This window comes from Mustela putorius, unplaced genomic scaffold (genome assembly GCF_011764305.1).
Source record: "Mustela putorius furo isolate JIRA1106 unplaced genomic scaffold, ASM1176430v1.1 tig00000585_pilon_pilon_pilon, whole genome shotgun sequence".
Taxonomy (NCBI): domain Eukaryota; kingdom Metazoa; phylum Chordata; class Mammalia; order Carnivora; family Mustelidae; genus Mustela; species Mustela putorius.
In genome coordinates, this window is record NW_025421424.1 from 1,803,337 (window position 1) to 1,823,226 (window position 19,890).

A 19,890-nucleotide genomic window follows, 5' to 3' on the forward strand; every position below is an offset into this window, starting at 1 on the left:
TATTCACAAATTTTACATCAGATACAGAAAGTTTATTCCAAATAAAGAACATTTATAGCTCAATATAAGATAAACATCTCAATTTAAAAATGGAACAAAAAATTTGAATAAGCATTTCACCAACAGGATAGATGAATGTCTAATAAGAACATTGAAAGCATGCCTGATACCAATGGTCATGAGAGAAATGCAAATAAAAATCATCTTGAGATAAAGTACACATCCACTAACCCAGCTGTTCTTGCAACTGGTAATATGTGTTTGCAAAGATATAAAGAAACTGCACACCTACATTGCTGGTGTATATGGCACAGTCATTTTGGCAGTTTCTTAAGTACACTTACTATGACCTAGCAATTCCACTCTTAGCATCCATCCCAGAGAAATGAAAATATCCACACAAAGACTTGTACATGAATGTTCATCTCACCATTGTTTATAAAACAGTTCAAACTGGGCATTTCCTGGCTTTTTCTATACTAATACCTCTCTCTGAAAAGATCTTCAAGGCCCATCGTTAATCATACTTGCTTGCTGACCCAAAGTCCATACGCCAGCAAATGGATAAATAAAATACGGTATAGCCATACAACGAATACTATCCAGCAATAAAAATGAATGGCATATGGATACCTATTACAATGAGGATGAACCCCAAAACATTTTACTCAGTAAAATAAACCAGGTGTAAAATATTGCATTGAAGGATTCCATTTGTAAGAACTATCCAGAAAAGGCAAACTACGGAGACTGAAAGTAAATCAATGATTGCCTAGAGTTTACAGGGGTTGTAGAGATGGACCATGAGCAAGCAGGAGGGAATTTTCAGGGTGCTAGAAACTTCTATAACTGGATAGTGGTGATGGTTCCTCCACTCCACAACTGGCTAAATATTATTGAATTGTACTCTTACAATGTGGTCCTCACTGGCAATTAAACTGTCCAAATTACTACCAAAATATGCATTTGTTTGTGCTATCCTGAAGAAATGAAACAGATTCTTATTCTTTCTGTGGAAAGTGAGTAAGGAATTTATGCAGGAGAAAGGTCAATCTTTAAATTTCTTTTCTACCATACCCAGGATCTGCTTCCTTCCTGTGACTGCTCCACTTACAGTTCTCTTAGCAAAAGCAAATGAAAGCTGCTGATGGATATAAAAGCGATACCCAAAGATACAGATGTTGTGAAAAGAAGGGCCTTCTGTACCCCAAAGTTTATAGCAGCAATGGCCACGGTCGCCAAACTATGGAAAGAACCAAGATGCCCTTCAACGGACGAATAGATAAGGAAGATGTGGTCCATATACACTATGGAGTATTATGCCTCCATCAGAAAGGACGAATACCCAACTTTTGTAGCAACATGGACGGGACTCGAAGAGATTACGCTGAGTGAAATCAGTCAAGCAGAGAGTCAATTATCATATGCTCTCACTTATTTGTGGAGCATAAAAAATAGCATGGAGGACAAGGGGTGTTAGAGAGGAGAATGGAGTTGGGAGAAATTGGAAGGGGAGGTGAACCATGAGAGACTATTGGACTCCGAAAAACAGTCTGAGGGGTTTGAAGTGGCGGGGGGGTAGGAGGTTGGGGTAGCGGGTGGTGGGTATTATGGAGGGCACGGATTGCATGGAGCAATGGGTGTGGTGAAAATATAATGAATACTGTTTTTCTGAAAATAAATAAATTAATTTATAAAAATAAAAAAGAAAGCAATGATGAACTCTGGCATAAAAGTCTTCTCTCACTAAGAATCTGTGGTTCTCACAAACAATTCATAGTCAGTCAGGAGAGGGCATGATCAGTGTTTTCCCATCCATGAGCTTCTGCCAACTCTCCCTTCTTATGATTAGAGTCCTTTGGGACTCTAGTCTCCTAGCCCGGACACATTTAAACCTTTGTCCCATGAGTAATTTTTACACCAGACTGACGCTAGTCCCTGGTTCTTAGAGAGCCTATCAACAAATCACAGCATATGGTAACACTCATATATATACTTAGCAAAAGAAATGTGCAGATTTTCTTATTTTGTTAAGTCCGAGAAGCAATTTCTGTGCCTTCTCATGGTAACTACAATATTCATCATACGAAAATTGTCTTTCTGTGAATTTGAATAAGGATAAGTTAGAAAAAGTCATGGTAGTAGCTATTTGGAAAGATTAACCTGTGTGATGTTTGTGAACATACTTTATGTGTCCAAAGTGTTTACTATATTTTGGGAGCTCTACTCTATGTATGTATCTAAGCACACTTTATTTATCAATTTTCTCTGATTCAAGAAGAATAATCTAGGAAAAAGGTTATATTATCGAGAGTCCAATATGATGTATGCAATACTAAGTAAATGAGCCAAATGGTAGCAAATTACAGCGAAGAGAGTACTTAGCTTTCTAAGTACTAAGTTTCTAAGAGGGTTCAGATACAGCTTTAAAAAAAAAAAAAAAAAGTAGTATCTGAGCAAGGTTCAGAGAGATGAAGCCATCATTCCCAGGAAGGGTGAGGGAAGAAAGCATTTTAGGAACAGGGAAAAGCATGTGCCTGATCATGCAGGAATAGAGAGACCTAGTATCCTGCAGTTCACATGCACCAATCTGGACAGCTGTGTTTAGGAGGGACACGGACAAACCAGAGAATAGTCAGCAACAAGTGGCTAAGATAATAATGATGGACTTTGGAGACTCGACTCTAATATGAGACTCTCTGTGACAAAGTATGAGAGGTCATTTCAAGTAGAATGATTTGTTAGTATAATAAAGTAAGGAAATGGTAGCTACTTTCAGACAGCTGTGATGGGACAGTGTAATGGGACCTACAACACTGTGTAGCTCCAAAACACAAAACTAAGACCACTGGGTGGAAATTGCAAGGGCAATCCATAATGGGCAGTGGTAGGCAGATTCGGGAATAACATAAAGATCTTCTAGTGTTTATAGCTCTCACTAAAAGTGATTAAGTAGGAACAAAATAAATAACCTTCGTATTTGCCACAGAAGGGGTACTTTCTTTTTTTTTTTTTTTTTTAAGATTGTATTTATTTGTCAGAGAGAGCAAGCAAGAGCGAGCACAGGCAGACAGAGTGGAAGGCAGAGTCAGACAGAGAAGCAGGCTCCCTGCGGAGCAAGGAGCCCGATGTGGGACTCGATCCCAGGACGCTGGGATCATGACCGGAGCCGAAGGCAGCTGCTTAACCAACTGAGCCACCCAGGCATCCCAGAAGGGGTACTTTCAAAAAGGGAGTAATTTCACCATCATGACCTCTAAGCATCCTTCTGTCATTAGATTTTTTCTCTCAGTGGCTAGGATTAGTATCTACCAAAGCAGCTCCAATAAGAGAAAATCTATTGATCAAATATTAGATCAAAATTTGATCAAATATTGATCAAACATTAGAACCAAAGTATACCCTCTGGAATTTCCACGACATACATTTGGAAAGCAACACTGAGTGCTATTTTATATAGCCAGCAAAAAATATGTTGAGTTACTTATTTCAAGAGATGGTATGACCCAGAATGAAATATGCTTCAGAAATAGTTTAGCTACATTCATGGATGACAGATTCAGAGTGTGTTACTGAGGAAATGGATGTCAGAGTGCAAGATTCCCATGTGAGGTGCTGGACTAAGGTAGCAAATGCTCCAGCTGGCAGAAGATGTGAATTCCTTCATGAAGAGGACCAGTCTGGATTAAGTGGACACAAACATGCGTGGCTTCCAGTCATACCCAAGGAAAGTATGGCTTGATCTTCCTACGCCAAGGAGCCTCTCTCCATTTAATATTAATTACCTTTATGAAATATTTCCTGATTATAAAAAGAACATATGCAGTTCTGTCCACTCGATACAGAATTACAGACCTAGAAATGACATACCATTACTTTTCTAAAGGCTAAATAAAAATAAAAATAAACAAAAATTTACTCTGTGACAAAATACTCGTATGCATTTTTAAATAAAACATCAATTATATAGCATTTTAGTACAGAAAGGAATTCAGATGGGTGTTCTGAAAATTAGCATCAGTGGGATGCTATAAATAGCAACGATTTTTTTTGCTATGAATATCCTTCAGTTCTGAAAATAATTTTCATTTTATAGGTGACTTCTGACTTCATAAATCAACTGCACAAATAATTTCAACTATCCTGTCTGAAGAGACAGAAATGATTACACGAGCATGATGTGTAATTTGAAACAATTGAGGACTGACTGGTTATTCTTCTGCACCACTCAGTACAACCTTCTGAGAAGCTACTCTTGAGAAACACCGAGACTCTGGCGTTGGTGTACCTAGAGTGACACGGCTCGTTCACCTGCAGGCTTGTCACCAGCCAATTAACAAGGGAACATTCTGACTCACAAAGGCTCATCACGCCATTATAAGAGTAAGTATTTTCTGCTTCAAAAGGGAAATGCTCTATGCTTGGGAGAAACATAAAAATCCGTTCATTATTAACAGCCTGAATATTCATTAGGATTCCAAGATACAGAGGATGCTAAGAACTAACTTGCTGGGAAAAAGAAAAGGCTGTTTGTTCTTCACTGAATAAAATGGATGATTTGAGACCCTCGCCCCTTTTCTGGCTCTCAGTGGAAGATTTCATTGGCCTTAAAAGAACCCAAACTTTTGGTGTCACATTTTACTTCTACACTGAGTTCTCACATGCTACTGTGCCAAAAGCTAAACCATAAAATCTCAGGGGGCGGGGGGCAGAGCTTTTAAAATAAACAGAAATTGATCTTACAAAGTGAAGAAAGCGGGTTCCCACTTCTTGTTGAGCGTTAGGTTCTGGATGCAGGCGTTCTTCCACGACTTTTAAAAATTCCTTATGTACAGCAAGGATATCTTCAATGTTTGAGAACAGCATCTACAAATAAATATGATAAGTGCAATAGTGAAGCACGTCAAACAAAAGCCCATAAGAGGATGGTATTCTCTTTCCAAGCTGAAAATTTCAGGGCATGCTTATCCTTTCCACCTACCCAGAGGGCAGAGGACCAATTTTGTCTGGACATGCTTTCTACTCCTACACAGCTCTGGGAACCAAGAACCCATTCCTGGCTCTCAGGAAAAGCCCGAGTGACTAAATCCAAGTGTGACAGTCCCCAACCCATTAGTGAGAATGGGCAGCAGGTAACATAGTGAAGACAGATTTGCTGGCAGGCTTTTGGGGGAAAGGCTTCTTTGGTCTCTGGAATAGACACCTTCCCCTCTGGGAAGGTGCTGTGTCTGGAAGTGATAGCTTGGATAGGTACAAGGTCATTTTGCAGGGATGTGAGGAGCCAGCCCTGAGGCAAAGTGGATAACCTGGATGGCAAAGTGAAGAGCTAGATAGAACCTGGCACTCTTATTGACCTACCTGAGTCACAGGTCCTGAACCTTCTCTTCTATCTGGAGTCCCCAAATGAGAGCTGAAGTGTCTTCAAGTCATTTGAATAATAAGTGTTTTTTGCTTGCTACCTAAAGCACACAAACTAAAATGCTCCCATGTAAGAGAATTTGAAAGTTCGTTTTTCATTTTTGAAAAAATAGTCCTTGGGAATTTTTTTTGTTTTATTTTGTAAAATAAAACAGCAAATCAGGGGCCTCTGGGTGGCTCAGTGGGTTAAAGCCTCTGCCTTCGGCTCAGGTCATGATCCCAGGGTCCTGGGATCAAGCCCCGCATCGGGCTCTCTGCTCAGCAGGAAGCCTGCTTCCTCCTCTCTCTCTGCCTGCCTCTCTGCCTACATGTGATCTCTGTCTGTTAAATAAATAAATAAAATCTTAAAAAAAAAAAACAGCAGATCAGCACCAAAAATAAACATCAATAATAATTTAGGCAGCTTAAATGAATAATAACAGTAGTGCAATTAATTTTCATTTACCTCCTCCCCCTTTACAAAACTGTTTATCATTTTCCTTTCCTGTAGCCTAAAAGGAAAGGGTTATACATGTGTTTCTGAGTTGAATACATTATGCAGACATTTTCTGCACCACGGAACCACCCAAATCATTTACTCTTTTGGTAATCAAAGATTGGAAGTCACATTTGTCCACATCTTGCCTTCCTAAGCCACCTCTGGCAATGCTCCCACTTAGGGCTCTGCTACCCCCTGCTCATAGACACTGAGGTTCTTGGTCGGGGGTTTGTTTTTCTTCTTCTTTTCAAACTGTCCAAAGGCCTCGGCAAAAAAATTGTTCCATGTCTTCTACGCCGTCCTCATTACTCTCTGTTTCTTTTCCCAAACCCTCTTTCCCTTTATCTCAGGGTTGCCCACACAAGTGACTGGCGCAGAACTCATAGTGGAACTGAGGAGAAGCTGAAGAGCCTACATTAATATCCCACAAAAGAAATTTTAACTAAAAGGGAATGTGTGCTTGGGTTGAGGGCCGACTGTGCCTCCTCACCTTCATTGTTTCTTCTATTACATTTTTATCAATTTTTGATGCAGCACACTGGTTCATTCAGTGTAAGAATGCCTACATGAAAGGAACAACAAAAAAAGATACTGTGACAGCAACATTAGGTTAATAAAATAACAGGGTGTTGATTAGAACTAAATTTTTTATAGGAAACCAGAGTTTAAAAACCCAGTAACTACTGAGAATAATAGTTTTGTTGTAAAAGGTGAAACCCTGGTTCATGATGGTTTCTCCCTGGGAATTATATCAATCAGAATTTGGGAGCAAGACCAAAAGTGATCATGTATATATGAACTAAATTTATCTACCACGATCTCAGTGTTCTGTGGTAAACAGTTAGGAGTCAAATGTTTCCTAAACTTCTAAGTCTTGTGAAGCACAAAACACCAAAATCTTACAAAAAATGGGACTTCTGATTTTATAAAAAGGGGGGGGGGTCAGAAATTCCAAGGTGATCCTTTGGAACTAAGATAGACTGAGGGAAGGAAGTAGGGAGTCAAAGATAGAGAATGAAAGAGAAAGAAAGAAAGTGACTCTTCAAGAAGGAATGAAACAATTTCCCTTCCCTTCTTAACTACCCCCTCCCAAGTTTTAGAAAGCCAGATTTTGTATTTCTGGGATCAGGTCAGGGCTCTCCAAAGTATTTTAAAAAGTTCCTTAGTATTTCAAAGATCTGGACTCTCCTTAATAAGTCATTAATTAAGCTTGGACCCATGACCAAGTAAGCTCTTATTTTTGCAAAGGAAGAAAAGAGTAGAAAGAGCTATTTATATTGGGTCTTAAAAGAGAACGTTTGGAAGGAAAAGGAGAAGTGACTTTCCATCCAGCAAATCTGGCTTGTGTCTTCAAGACATTGCTCATTAACCACCTAGGAACCAGGTGAAATCATTGTTTCCCTTGTCTGTCTTAACAACTTCAAGCACTACCAGCCAAGCTGGGGTATGACTACACAGCCCATCAACCCCCAGGGCACACAGAGTCTCCAGGGAACCTCTGGATACTATATCAAACAAATGAAGATTAAAGTGAGAATCCCATTTTTGACATGCTATATTGACAAAGATTTAAGAGATTAAGAAAACCGAGTATTGCTCCTAACGTTCCAAAGTTATCACCCTCAAGCACATTGGAGTAAGAATATGAAATAGCACAGGGGTGTGTCAGTGGCTCAGTTGGTTAAGCATCCAACTCTTGATTTCAGCTCAGGTCATGATCTCTGAGTTGTGCGACGGAGCCACCCATCAGGCTCTGGGCTGAGTGTGAAGCCTACTGAAGATTCTCTTTCTCCCTCTGCCTCTGCCCCTCCCCACTCCCTCTATGAAAAAAAGGGGGGGGGGTATAAAATGGCACAACATTTCTGGGAACAACTTGACCATATAGCTCAAATTTTTAAATGGACATACCCTTTAACCCAGAAATTCTTACCTCCATGAATTTATCCCAAGAAAACTTTCAGACAAGATAAAACATTAATTACAAAAGTGAAAACATTGGAAACAACCTAAATGCCCATTAATAAGGGAATAGTTTATATGATGGTACATGCAAATTACAAAATACTATGCAGAACTATAATCATAAATGGAATATGATAAAAATTTCATAGAAATATGTGTAGACAGATGTCTATAAAATATTGTTTCATGAACAAATTTACCAAACAGCTTTCTTGATAGGGACACACATATATGTACACACATATACATATTATATACAAGCATATAGGCATAAATACACTTGTGTAATGGCAGTGTGCATTCATACTAAGAAAAAACATGTAGCATATATCAAAATGCAGCAGTGGTTAAAGTGACCTTTGTATACCTTCTTATGCACAGAATATTTGGCTGTGAGCATACTGTAACACTAGTAAAAAGAAAAGCAAAAGTATTTAAAAGAAACAAAACAAATGAGCCATAGGACCTCATTCCTAGCATTAGCTTCAAACCAATCTCTATTCCCGACTCAATCAGTTCATGTTTCAATCTATAACTACAAAGCCACATCAATACTAACAACCTCAACAGAATGAAATAATTCAGCTGAATTAAATAAACTTAATAAGAAAGTAATGGATGTCACCATATTTTTTTAATTGGAAACATGTGATATGATTTTTGAACTATTATCTAGAGTTGAGTAAAATGGCTCATGAAAAGAGATTTCAAATTTTCTGACTTTGCCCATTTTAATCACTATCAGTCTCATTTTTAATTTTAGATTTGGTTTTGTGCACTCATATCAAAAGAACTCATCAGTTCTTTCCACTTAGTCTTAAAATAACATGGTGGTTGTAGTCGCCTAGTTTATATTTCGTGTTGACCACACAGTAAACAGATAACCTCTCATGCAAGCAAAATCAAAAGTTCACCTCTACACTTATAAACCTTTTCTTAGGAGCTGAACTTAGTCACATTCTGAAGCCCATGAATTAAAGTAAGGAGACAGTACGAATGAATCAAAATATGAGTTAGAAAGGCACATACAAACTAAGAAAGTAAACTGTATCTTCATCTGACTTTTTATCTTTTTCGCCTCTGTGACAACATGGAACTTTTTGTTTAACTGTATATGAAAGAAAACCTGGAAATTGTTAACATTTCTGATGAGGCATTTATCTTCCTAAGAGCTTCATTTTATATACACAGTTCAGTCAGATTGCAGATAGTTTGCCTAGAGCACAAAATCACTAAAACTGACATTCTTGACAAAACATGTAAAACTTCCTTCCTCAAGATAAAGAAAAATAACGTGTTTTCAGAATCCTCTTGTAACAAGCAACATCTAACGAAGTCCTTTCAGACTTTGTAATTGGAGCATTTCATTTTTCTCCAATCAGTCAAAGAAGCATTAATACCCTAAATACAAAAATACATGAGGGATTTCATACGCTGTTTTATCTCTGCATTCATTAATTCCCTTTGGTCCAGAGTTTCAGCAGAATTAGGTCATCTTCACTTTGATATGAATATGTTGAAAATAAGTACTGGAAAAAGCCTGTAATGCCAGTGGTTCTCAAGCTTTTTATTGTGCATGAAATTTGGAGAGTTTCTTCTAATTGCAGATTGCCCTATCCCCAGAAGGTCTGACTCAGCAGACTAGTTGAGGACTCAGAAATCTGCACTTTGGGTAAGTTCCCCAGATGATTCTGATGCAGTTGGTCTCTCTAGACCACATATGATTAACACTCCTGTGAGTTCTTTCTTCCAAAGACTAAAGAAACTGTGAAGAAACAAGTAAGTTCATCTCAATAGCAAAAATGGGTTCAGTTATTTCTTTTTCATTTTCAAACCCTATATCAGCTCCCTTTATGCACAATAACCTCTGGATCTGCCACTTGGTGTTCCTGATCATCACAGCAGAGGATACCCTTTGGACCATGAATCTCAAATATGGGCTTCATAAACGGGGCATAATAATATCTGAAGGCTAGGGAGATGCAGAGACCAGTGAGCTAAGACAGACTACATTGCATTTGGAAGAGGTGAGGCTCACAGTTGCCCCTTCTTGTACACCAGCTTGCAGGTGTGTTAGCATGAACTCAGTTTGCCAGCAGTCCCATAACAATGACTACACAACACATTCCTAGATTCGCTGCAGTCAGGCACTTCCCTTTCCCTACACCAAGAACAAAACTCCTCATCTCCTCTTCAATTTCTTCCATATTGTTTTTTTCCTACCATATATTTGGTAAAATGGGGTAAATGCCATATATTAATTAAAGCTTAAGAAAGCTAAAAATGTCACAAATGTGCTACCAAGAAAGTAAAAGAAGGAAGAAAATCACGAGGATGTACGAGAGAGAAGACAGCAATTCCCTTCCTCCATGTCTGTCCATCTGGGCCACTGCTTGCTCAAAGGGTAAGGCAAACTCCACGAAGAATTCTCTTCTCAGAATGTACCAGCTACTTTGTACTTCTGATGTACTAATTTATCTCCTTCAACTCATTTTTGTCCTTCCCACTCTTTCTGTCAGGCACGCACAGTAGATCACTCTTAAAAGTCACTATGGAGTATTATGCCTCCATCAGAAAGGATGAATACCTAACTTTTGTAGCAACATGGACGGGACTGGAAGAGATTATGCTGAGTGAAATAAGTCAAGCAGAGAGAGTCAATTATCATATGGTTTCACTTATTTGTGGAGCATAACAAATAGCATGGAGGACATGGGGAGTTATGGAAGAGAAAGGAGTTGGGGGAAATTGGAAGGGGGGGTGAACCATGAGAGACTATGGACTCTGAAAAACAATCTGAGGGGTTTGAACTGGCGGGGGGGTGGGAGGTTGGGGAACCAGGTGGTGGGTATTAGAGAGGGCACGGATTGCATGGAGCACTGGGTGTGGTGCAAAAATAATGAATACTGTTATGCTGAAAATAAATAAAAAATAAATTAAAAAAAGTCACACAGACATGTTCATTGCTATAATATTTTCAGATAGTTGTGGATATTCTTCTTTAATACAACACCAAACCTCAGTAAGTGGTCACTTCTTAAAGGGTATTCATGATTTTTAATCTGAAACCAACCATATCAGTGAACTCTCCACACTCTGTTGCATTATACACGAACTGGTCTATCTGCAGTTTGAAGGGATCTACTATATACGCATGATGCTATAAGTATTTTTAGCAATGATTCACTGGGAGTTAAACATATCTTCAAGATACTAACACATTTTGTTACTTAATGTCAAAGAATACCCACATCACAATACTTAATATAAGTATCCAACTCCTTAGAAAAATCTGTAGCTATTAGGAAAGTATCCAGCTCATACATATAAATTTTCCAAAACTAGAAACTCACTTGCAAACTTGAATTTATCATCATCAAAAAATACTATCAGTTGTTTTCCTTGAGGTGACAAGCTTACTTCATTCTTAAAAAACAAACAAACAAAAAAAACAACTACCTGCCAAATGCCCGAATGCGCTGAAACTGAAACATAGTTTATCTCACAGTTGTTATTTCAAGTAAATATAATGTTCCATAGCAACTCAATCACAAATTCTAGTGCCTGGAGACAACCATATTTTTGAGTATGCAACAGAAGTACTAGGTATACTTCCCATTTCATCACACAGAATATTTAAAAGGCACATGCTCAAGAGTCAGGACTTAATAAAACCAATAATTTTTACAGCTTTAAGTGAAACTGGCATCCCTTTGTCACTCCCTCATGAGTAAGACCAGGAAGTATATAAGTGGCTACTAGTAGAGTTTGGTGCTACTGCTCAATTCACACTAAAACATCAGCAGTTTTACACATGACTGATTTTCCCCCACCAGTGTAATCAACAGCACGGGGGGGGGGGGGTGAGGGGGGACAAAATAATGTCTTAGTATTACCATGAAAATAGCTTTGACCTTATATATTCTCCAAAAGGATTTTGCAAAACTGCAAAGCACACGTTGAGAACCACTGTTTTAGGCATATTAAACATATCAATAAACAAAACAGTCAAGAATTTCTGCTCTTATTCTAGTGGGAGGAGAGAGACAATATTCAATAAACATACTCAGCGTTCAAGAAGTTAGGAGCTAAAACTGAGCGATAAACTTACTGTAATAATAAAAACATACCTACACACATTTGAAAAAAAAATAAGTATTAAATTTTACCAAACATTTAAATTATACCAAGTCTCTACAATCTCTTTCAGAAAACAGGAGTAAAAGAAACACTTCCTACCTTGTTTTATAAGGCCAGCATCACCCTAATACCAAAACCAAATACTTCCGAAGAAAATAACAGACCAGTATCTCTTATAAGTATAAAAGTTATAAGCAAAATATTAACAAATAAAAGCCACAAATGTCTAAAAACAATTGTACTCCACAGCCAAGGGGCATTTACCATAGGTATGCAAAGCTGGCTCAACATTCTAAAATCAGTTAATGAAATCCATCACATTACCAGTCTAAAAAGAAAAATCATATAATCCGATCAAAAGATGAAGAAAAAAGCATTTGACAATTCCAACACCCACTCATGACAAATGTTCAGTAAACTAAGGATACAAGGGAATGTCCTCAACATTATTTAAAAAAATCTTTAAAAAAGCTAACATCATATATAATGGTGAGAAACTAGAAATTTTCCCATTACAATCAGGACCAAGGCAAGAATGTCTCCTGTCACCACTCCTTTTCAGCATTGTCCTCTATTTCCTAGCTAATACAATAAGACAAAAAAGGAAGTTAAAAGCATATAGGTTGGAAAGGAAAAATAAAACTGTCTTTGTTCACAAATGATATGATTGTCTATGTGGGAAATGCAAAAGAATCAACAAAAAAACCTCCTGGAACTTAGAAGCAATTATAGCAAAGTTGCAGGATACATGGTTAATATACAAAAGTCACTCACTTTCCTCTGTGCCAGCAATGAACAAATGGAATTGAAATTAAAAACACAATACCATTTACATTAGCACCTCCAAAAATGAAATACTTAGGTACAAATCTAACAAAATATTTACAACAGGAGAAAGCCACAAAACTCTGATAAAAAAAATATACCAACAACGGGGTGCCTGGGTGGCTCAGTGGGTTAAGCCACTGCCTTTGGCTCAGGTCATGATCTCAGGGTCCTGGGATCAAGCCCCGCAACGGACTCTCTGCTCAGCAGGGAGCCTGCTTCCTTCTCTCTCTCTCTCTCTGCCTGCCTCTCTGCCTACTTGTGATCTCTCTCTCTGTCAAATAAATAAATAAAATCTTTAAAAAAAAGAATATACCAAAAAAGACTAAATAAGTGGAGAGAGGTAGTCCACATTAATGGGTAGGAAGCCTCCGTAATGTCAAGATGCTAGTTCTTCCCAACCTGATTTAACACAACTTTAATCAAAATTCTAGCAAGTTCTTTATAAGTTTATATGAAGAATGAAAGACTCAGAATAGCCAAACAGTACTCAAAAATAAAAAAAAAGTCAGAAGACTGGCACTACTTGATTTCAAGGCTTATTATAAAGCCATAATCAAAACAGTATGGATTTGATTAAAGAACAAATAGATAAATGAAATACAACAGAGAGCCCAGAAACAGACTCACACTAATAGTCAACTAAGCTTGGACAAAGGCGCAAAAGCTATGCTATACAATGGAGAAAGGATAGTCTTTTTAACAAACAGCGCTGGGAACAACTGGACATCCACATGTAAAAAGACAAAATGAGAGACTATGGACTCTGAAAAACAATCTGAGGGGTTTGAAGTGGCGGGGGAGGGCCTGGGAGGTGGGAGTACCAGGTGGTGGGTATTATAGAGGGCACGGATTGCATGGAGCACTGGGTGTGGTGAAAAAATAATGATACTGTTATGCTGAAAATAAATAAATTTTAAAAAAGACAAAAAAAAAAGAATCTAGACACAAACCCTATATCCTTCAGAAGAATTAGCTCAAAATGGATCAGACCCAAATATAAAATACAAAACCATAAAGTGCCTAGAATTAACATAGGGGGAAATTTCTACGTGACCCCACATAAGGTGATGACTTTTTTAGATATAACACCAAAGGCATGATCCATGAAAAAAATAATTGACAATCCAGACATCATTAAAATTAAAAACTTTTCCTCTGTGAATGACAGGAGAATAAGAAGACAAGCCACAAACCAGAAAGTATTTCCCTAAGAATTATATGACACATGTGATAAAGAACCATTATCCAAAAGGTACAAAGTAAAACTCAACAATAAGAAAGTCAACAATGAAATTAAAAAATGGGCAGAACTGAACAGACAACTTACCAAAGAAGATCTACTCATGGCAAATAAGCATATGAAAAGGTGTTCAAATCTTCTGTCATTAGGCAGCTTCCAATTAAAACAACAATGAGATACTACACACCTATCAGAAAGGACAAAATCCAAAATACTCTGAGTGCCAAAGGCTGGCAGGATGGGGAATAATCAGAAACTCTCACTCATTGTCGGTGGGAATGCAAACTGATACAGCCACTTTGGGAAACAGTTTGGCATATTCTTAACATGAATGTTCTTACCATGCCAATTCAGCGATCGTGTTCCTTAGAAGTTACCTAAATGAGGTGAAAATTTATCCATAACAAAACCTGCACCTGGAAGTTCATAGCAGCTGTATTCATAAATGACAAAAGTTGGAAGCAATCAAGATGTTCTTCAGTAAGTGAATGGCTAAATACATCCAGACAATGGAATATTCTCAACTTAAAAAAGAAGTGAGCATGATCTGGCGCCTCCCTCCTCTCATATTCTATCTCATCCCCACTTCTCCATTCTGGACCACTGCCCAACCACAACCACCTCTCTGCGCCTCCCCAACAGGCCACACCAACTTCCACCTTGGCACCTTTTCACAACCTGCTTCCCCTGCCTAAAACCCTCTTCATCTGGCTGCTGTCACTCACTTCTATGCTTCAGGTCTCTCATGGCCATCCAATCTAAGGGTTCCCTTTCCCACCCCCCATCATTATCTACCTACCCCATTACTCTACTTTATCTACCCTAAGGCACTACCTGCTCCTCCATGTCCCATTTTATGTATTTGTTTACTTGTCCCCCACATTCATACCAGGGCTCTGTGAAGGCAGTCTATCTGTTTTGTTCACTCGGGTTTCCCCAGTGTCTCCCAACAACGCCTGGCACTTGGTAAGCACTCAATAACGTTAGTGGTTTAAGTAAAAAATATTTTCTTCACTAGAGGGTCTTTGTTTCTGAAGACCACCAGACTGTGTAGTATTAATTCCCCTAGTGTATTATCTTCCCAGCTATTAGAATATAGTTAATCATCAGCAACTTAGAATATAAGAATATCATACAATCATTTTTCTTTTTCATCATCATATACCAGGGTAACTCAATATTAACACTCTTGACACTTGTGCCAGAAAAACGTTGGTTGTGGAGTTTGTCCTGAACATGTAGGATGTTTAAGAGTTTCATGGTCTGCACTGACTAGATGCTAACAGTAACTACCATCTCAGTTGCAACAACCAAAAATGTCTCTCCACGTTGCCATGACTCAGCACCCCCACAGTGGTGCAATTGAGCGCCCCTGGTATATACAGTCCCAAAATACCAATAGCACTGTTAAGGAAATTCACAAACTTGAGACTAAAAGCTTCTGCATTATCAACATCTCTGGGCTACATTATAAAAATAATTTTTTCTGTCTTCCTGGGCTTTAGCAATGTCCCATTATTTCTCCATATATGTTCTTATTTCAATGATTTTGTTAGATTGTAAGTAAAAAGTCCACCACATTTTTATAAAATTATTAGGCAGAGTTATTTTTAAAGTTCCTTTCAAACTGCGGATTTTTTAAAGCTCCTTTTGTTGTGTAGTTTCAACTCAGACACAATGAACAACAATTATAAAATACTTTGAGTTTGCATGTCTGTTCTCCATCAGACTATATAATGCTACAGGAAATGTATGGGCAGCATGTTTTCATCTTTTGGAACAGATATTAGTTTGTCCCTAGACTGCCATGACAACATTCCATCCATACAAAACTCCAAAAACTGTTAGAATAATAAATCACTTGTCACTTGTTCAGTAGCACTAAAGACTAACCTTCTTGGGCATCTATCACAATACAAACCATTAAAGGAAAATATATGCCACCCTGGGTTACTCAGATGGATGCCTAAAAAGATCACAGTGATACCAAACACTATGTCAATATCCAGAGAAAAAACCCTTGGAATGTTGGTGTTTTTTCATGATTCAGAACCAAAAGGATTTATTATGTCATATTTGTTGAGAGCCTGTTAATACATACTCAATTTCCCAGCAAAAGATGTTTTATTCTTTCTCAAAACAACTATTATTTCAAAATTAACATCACCAACATCTAGGCGAAGATAATTTTTCACCATACAACCATACTTTTTAAAACTTCCTTGGCTGAAACTTCCCCAGGATTTGAGGATAATCAAAACATTATTTATTGTCTTCTATTCGACCTCAATGTGTTAAAAGGCAGCATGACAGAATTGTGCTCTTCAAGACTTCTCAGGGGAAGGAATTCATGAAAGATCAGCATGTGATCAGTACCACAACTACATACAGGGCACAGGATTTTAAGGATGGTTAATAGGTGGCTAGAGAGCCACTAGCGAAAATGGACAGAAGATGAAGGAAAAACCAAAACCATGATCAATGGAATCTCGGAGAAGCCTAAAATTGAAGGGAGAGTAAAAATTAGAAAATTTACTAAGTGATTTCATTAACATACCAAAATAAAAGCAAACTTTTCTGAAGTGTGTTTTTTTGTCAATTTTTGTTATTTTGTCAAGTTTTTGTTTTTCTCTTGTGTGTTTTTGTGATTTCAATTCCTACCCTCTCATCCTCACTGCTCAGCCCATAAAAGTAGATTAATACTAGCCATCTTTCCCGGATATTTAACTTCCACTGACTTAAGGCAATGAGTTAAGTCTAAAGCAGAGATCGAAAGCAGTAGAGGTATTTTTGAACGTAACGCACTTGGTTAAAATATTGTTTCAACTGCTACCGTTTAAGGAAATAAGAACGCTTACATAAAAATCAATCATTACAATCTCTCTTCAAACACTAGGAAAAAAAAAAAGAAATCAACCCAGGTTCCACATTTCTGAATGGTAGCAATAGCCTGGAGCAAAAGCAACCACAAGTTCCCTTCACCCGCTGCAGTCATCACTATTCCCTGTTACCCCGAGACCAAAACTAAAATGGCAATTGCTTTTTATTCTCAACACTAATATTATCTAATTCATATAAAATTCATTTTACTAATTTTTGTGACTTAGAATTCTCTGTGGCCCTTTAAATTTTCAGCACATAATCTTGAGGTTTTGCCAAAGCCCTGTTGGCTTTTATAAAGCTTTCTTAAGTAGTAATCACTCTGTTAGGGTCCGTGATCCAAGGAACGAAACCAACACAAAGCGAAAGTCAAGCAAAGCTTTACTTTGCACCAAGCATCGAAAATCAAACCAACCAGGTGGGCCCTCTCTTACAAAGAGGCGACTACGACCAAGACACCGACCCCGACGCTTCCCCTTACCCGGGAAGGCCAGGCCGCACCCCTTACCAGGCGAGGCGGGGACAGGCGGCTGCCCTTACCCGGCGAGGCGAGGCCAGGCCGCTTCCCCTACCCGGCAAGGCCAGGCAGCTGCCCTTACCCAGCGAGGCCTGGCCGCTCCCCTTACCGGGCAAGGCGAGGCCAGGCGGCTGCCCTTATCGGGTGAGGCGAGGCCAGGCCGCTCCCCTTCCCGGGCGAGGCGAGGCCAGGGGGCTGCCCTTATCCGGTGAGGCGAGGCCAGGCGGCTGCCCTTACCCGGCAAGGCCAGGCCACTCCCCTTACCGGGCAAGGCAAGTCCAGGCCGCTCCTGGTCCAGGCCACTCCCCTTACCGGGCAAAGAGAGGCCGCTCCTGGTCCAGGCCGCTCCCAGGCAAGGCTCATGACGTTCCCGATGACCACGATGCTCCTGAGGATCCCGACACTCCCGACGATGCTGCTCCTGATGATGCTGCTCCAGATGACCCCGAAACTCCCAACAATTACCACCCTGCTATTACTGCTATTACTGCTATTACTACTACCACTACTACCCCTACTACCCCTACTACCCCGGCGACTATAACTACTCCCCTGCCTCACAGACTAAGCTTTACAGTGGTGGTTGAGCCCCGCCCACACACAAGTGGCCAATGAGACTGCAACAGACAGGGAAAACTGCACAGTCACGCTCGGTCAGCAATACCGGTGGCCAATTGAATTCCAACTCACCACAGCGAATACATGCGTGCCCCACTGATTGGATGTCTCCATCTGACCTGGCCTGCCCCCATATCCGGGCCCTGCAAGCAAGCTCCTTGGGGAGGGGCAGGGGCAACCCAAGCCCACAAGGAAATGGCTCCCTCTGGCCAACCGGGCTCTTACAATTCCACACGTTTAACTTCTATTTGATTTTATTTTCAAAGTTTGCTTATTTTTAGTAATCTCTACACCCAAAGGAGGGCTTGAACTCAGCACCCTGAGATCAAGTCACATGGTCCCCTGACTGAGCCCCCAGAGTTCTAAGTTTTAAAATGGCACTTGGTCTTAAAGTATTAGAGTGAAAAAGTCCCCAGATGAGAAGAGAAAAAGCTTGAAGAAAAAGCACAAAGAAAATTGGAGCCTATTTCTTAACATCCGTTTTTCGAAGGCATTAACAATTATATTAGATGTTAATTCTAACACAAAGGTTACATTTTTTTTTTCAGATGGGCCTGTCATTTTACATTATCATCCTGTGTGAGTTCTGTCCATACCAAGATCATGTAGCAGATTACTGAATTCAAAGCCATAGTGTGGCCTTACTCCACATACATTGTTCAACCTTTATTAGTACTTTGTGCTCTAAGTCCTCTCAAGGATTATAGATGGGCTGCAGTCTCTATAAACACCTTACAGTTTGATTTTGAATTAACTTTTTCTACCTTCTTTGCATTTGTTAGTTTTTAAATTTCTGAAGTGTTTAGAAAATATAATCAAAGAGATTGATTGACATGAACCACATTTGAGGGCAAACCTGGAATTCTGAGCAGAAAAGATCCAATATTGCATGATAATATGGAACATACATATATTTTAACAAACAATAGCACCCTCCCCCCCCAACAAATACCTTGAGTTATTTGTTTGGAAACCAAGAAATTGTCTTGAAGTTAGCATCAGTTGGCTTGATTTACTGTTAAGAGAGGAGCAAAAATGGGAGGCAGGGGTTTACCCTTTAGTTCTTTTTTCTCTAGTGTTAGGAATAAATAAAACCACAGTAGATGTAATAGAACTATGGCTGTGGTTGCAGCAGTAGTGTAGTGGCAGAAATACCAGTTAGCATTTATTTGGCCCTGATTATGCACTGACGCTGTGCAAAGTTCCGACAAAAATTACCTCTGTGAATTCTTTTCACTTCTCTGGGAAGTAGGTACTATTACTCTTTTGAAAAGATTTTTTATTGATTTGAGAGAGAACAAGAACAAGACAGAGAGAGAGAGAGAAAGCCAAAGAGCATGCACCCATAAGCAGGGGTAGGGGCAGAGGGAGAGAGAGAGAATATCAAGCAGATTCCGTGCTGAGTGCAGAGCTGGATGTGGGGCTTACCCCAGGACCCTGAGATAGTGACCTGAGTCAAAACAAAGAGCCAGAGACTCAGCCAACTAAGCCACTCAAACATCCCAAAGTACTATTATTTTTAACCTAATTTAATATGTAAGGAAACCAAGGCTCAGAGCCTTGGCTGCATTCCCTGCCTATGAGACATCTTGTGTCTGTGTAGGTGTGTGGTAGGTGTTTACAGGTGTGTTGAGGAGGATTAGCTCTGCGGGGTTTCAAAACAGCAGACTATAAACATTGGGCACTTCTTAATCTTATTTATTTAGTTGGTTTTTTCCTGAAGTCTGATGTATCACTGACCATTCTGGAAAAAGACATCAATCACCCAAGACAATACAAGGAACACAAGATCATCATGAATCAAATGAT

The 19,890-nt window shown here is 39.1% G+C and overlaps 1 long non-coding RNA gene across 1 annotated transcript; it reads right to left on the minus strand.

The window, feature by feature from the left end:
* Positions 1-4,709: 4,709 nt before the first annotated feature.
* On the minus strand, positions 4,710-17,990 carry LOC101672785. Its single transcript, XR_006607256.1, has 3 exons — positions 17,776-17,990; positions 6,387-6,458; positions 4,710-5,473 (listed from the first exon to the last, which is right to left on the minus strand). It is a non-coding gene; the product is annotated as an uncharacterized LOC101672785 (long non-coding RNA).
* Positions 17,991-19,890: the final 1,900 nt, after the last annotated feature.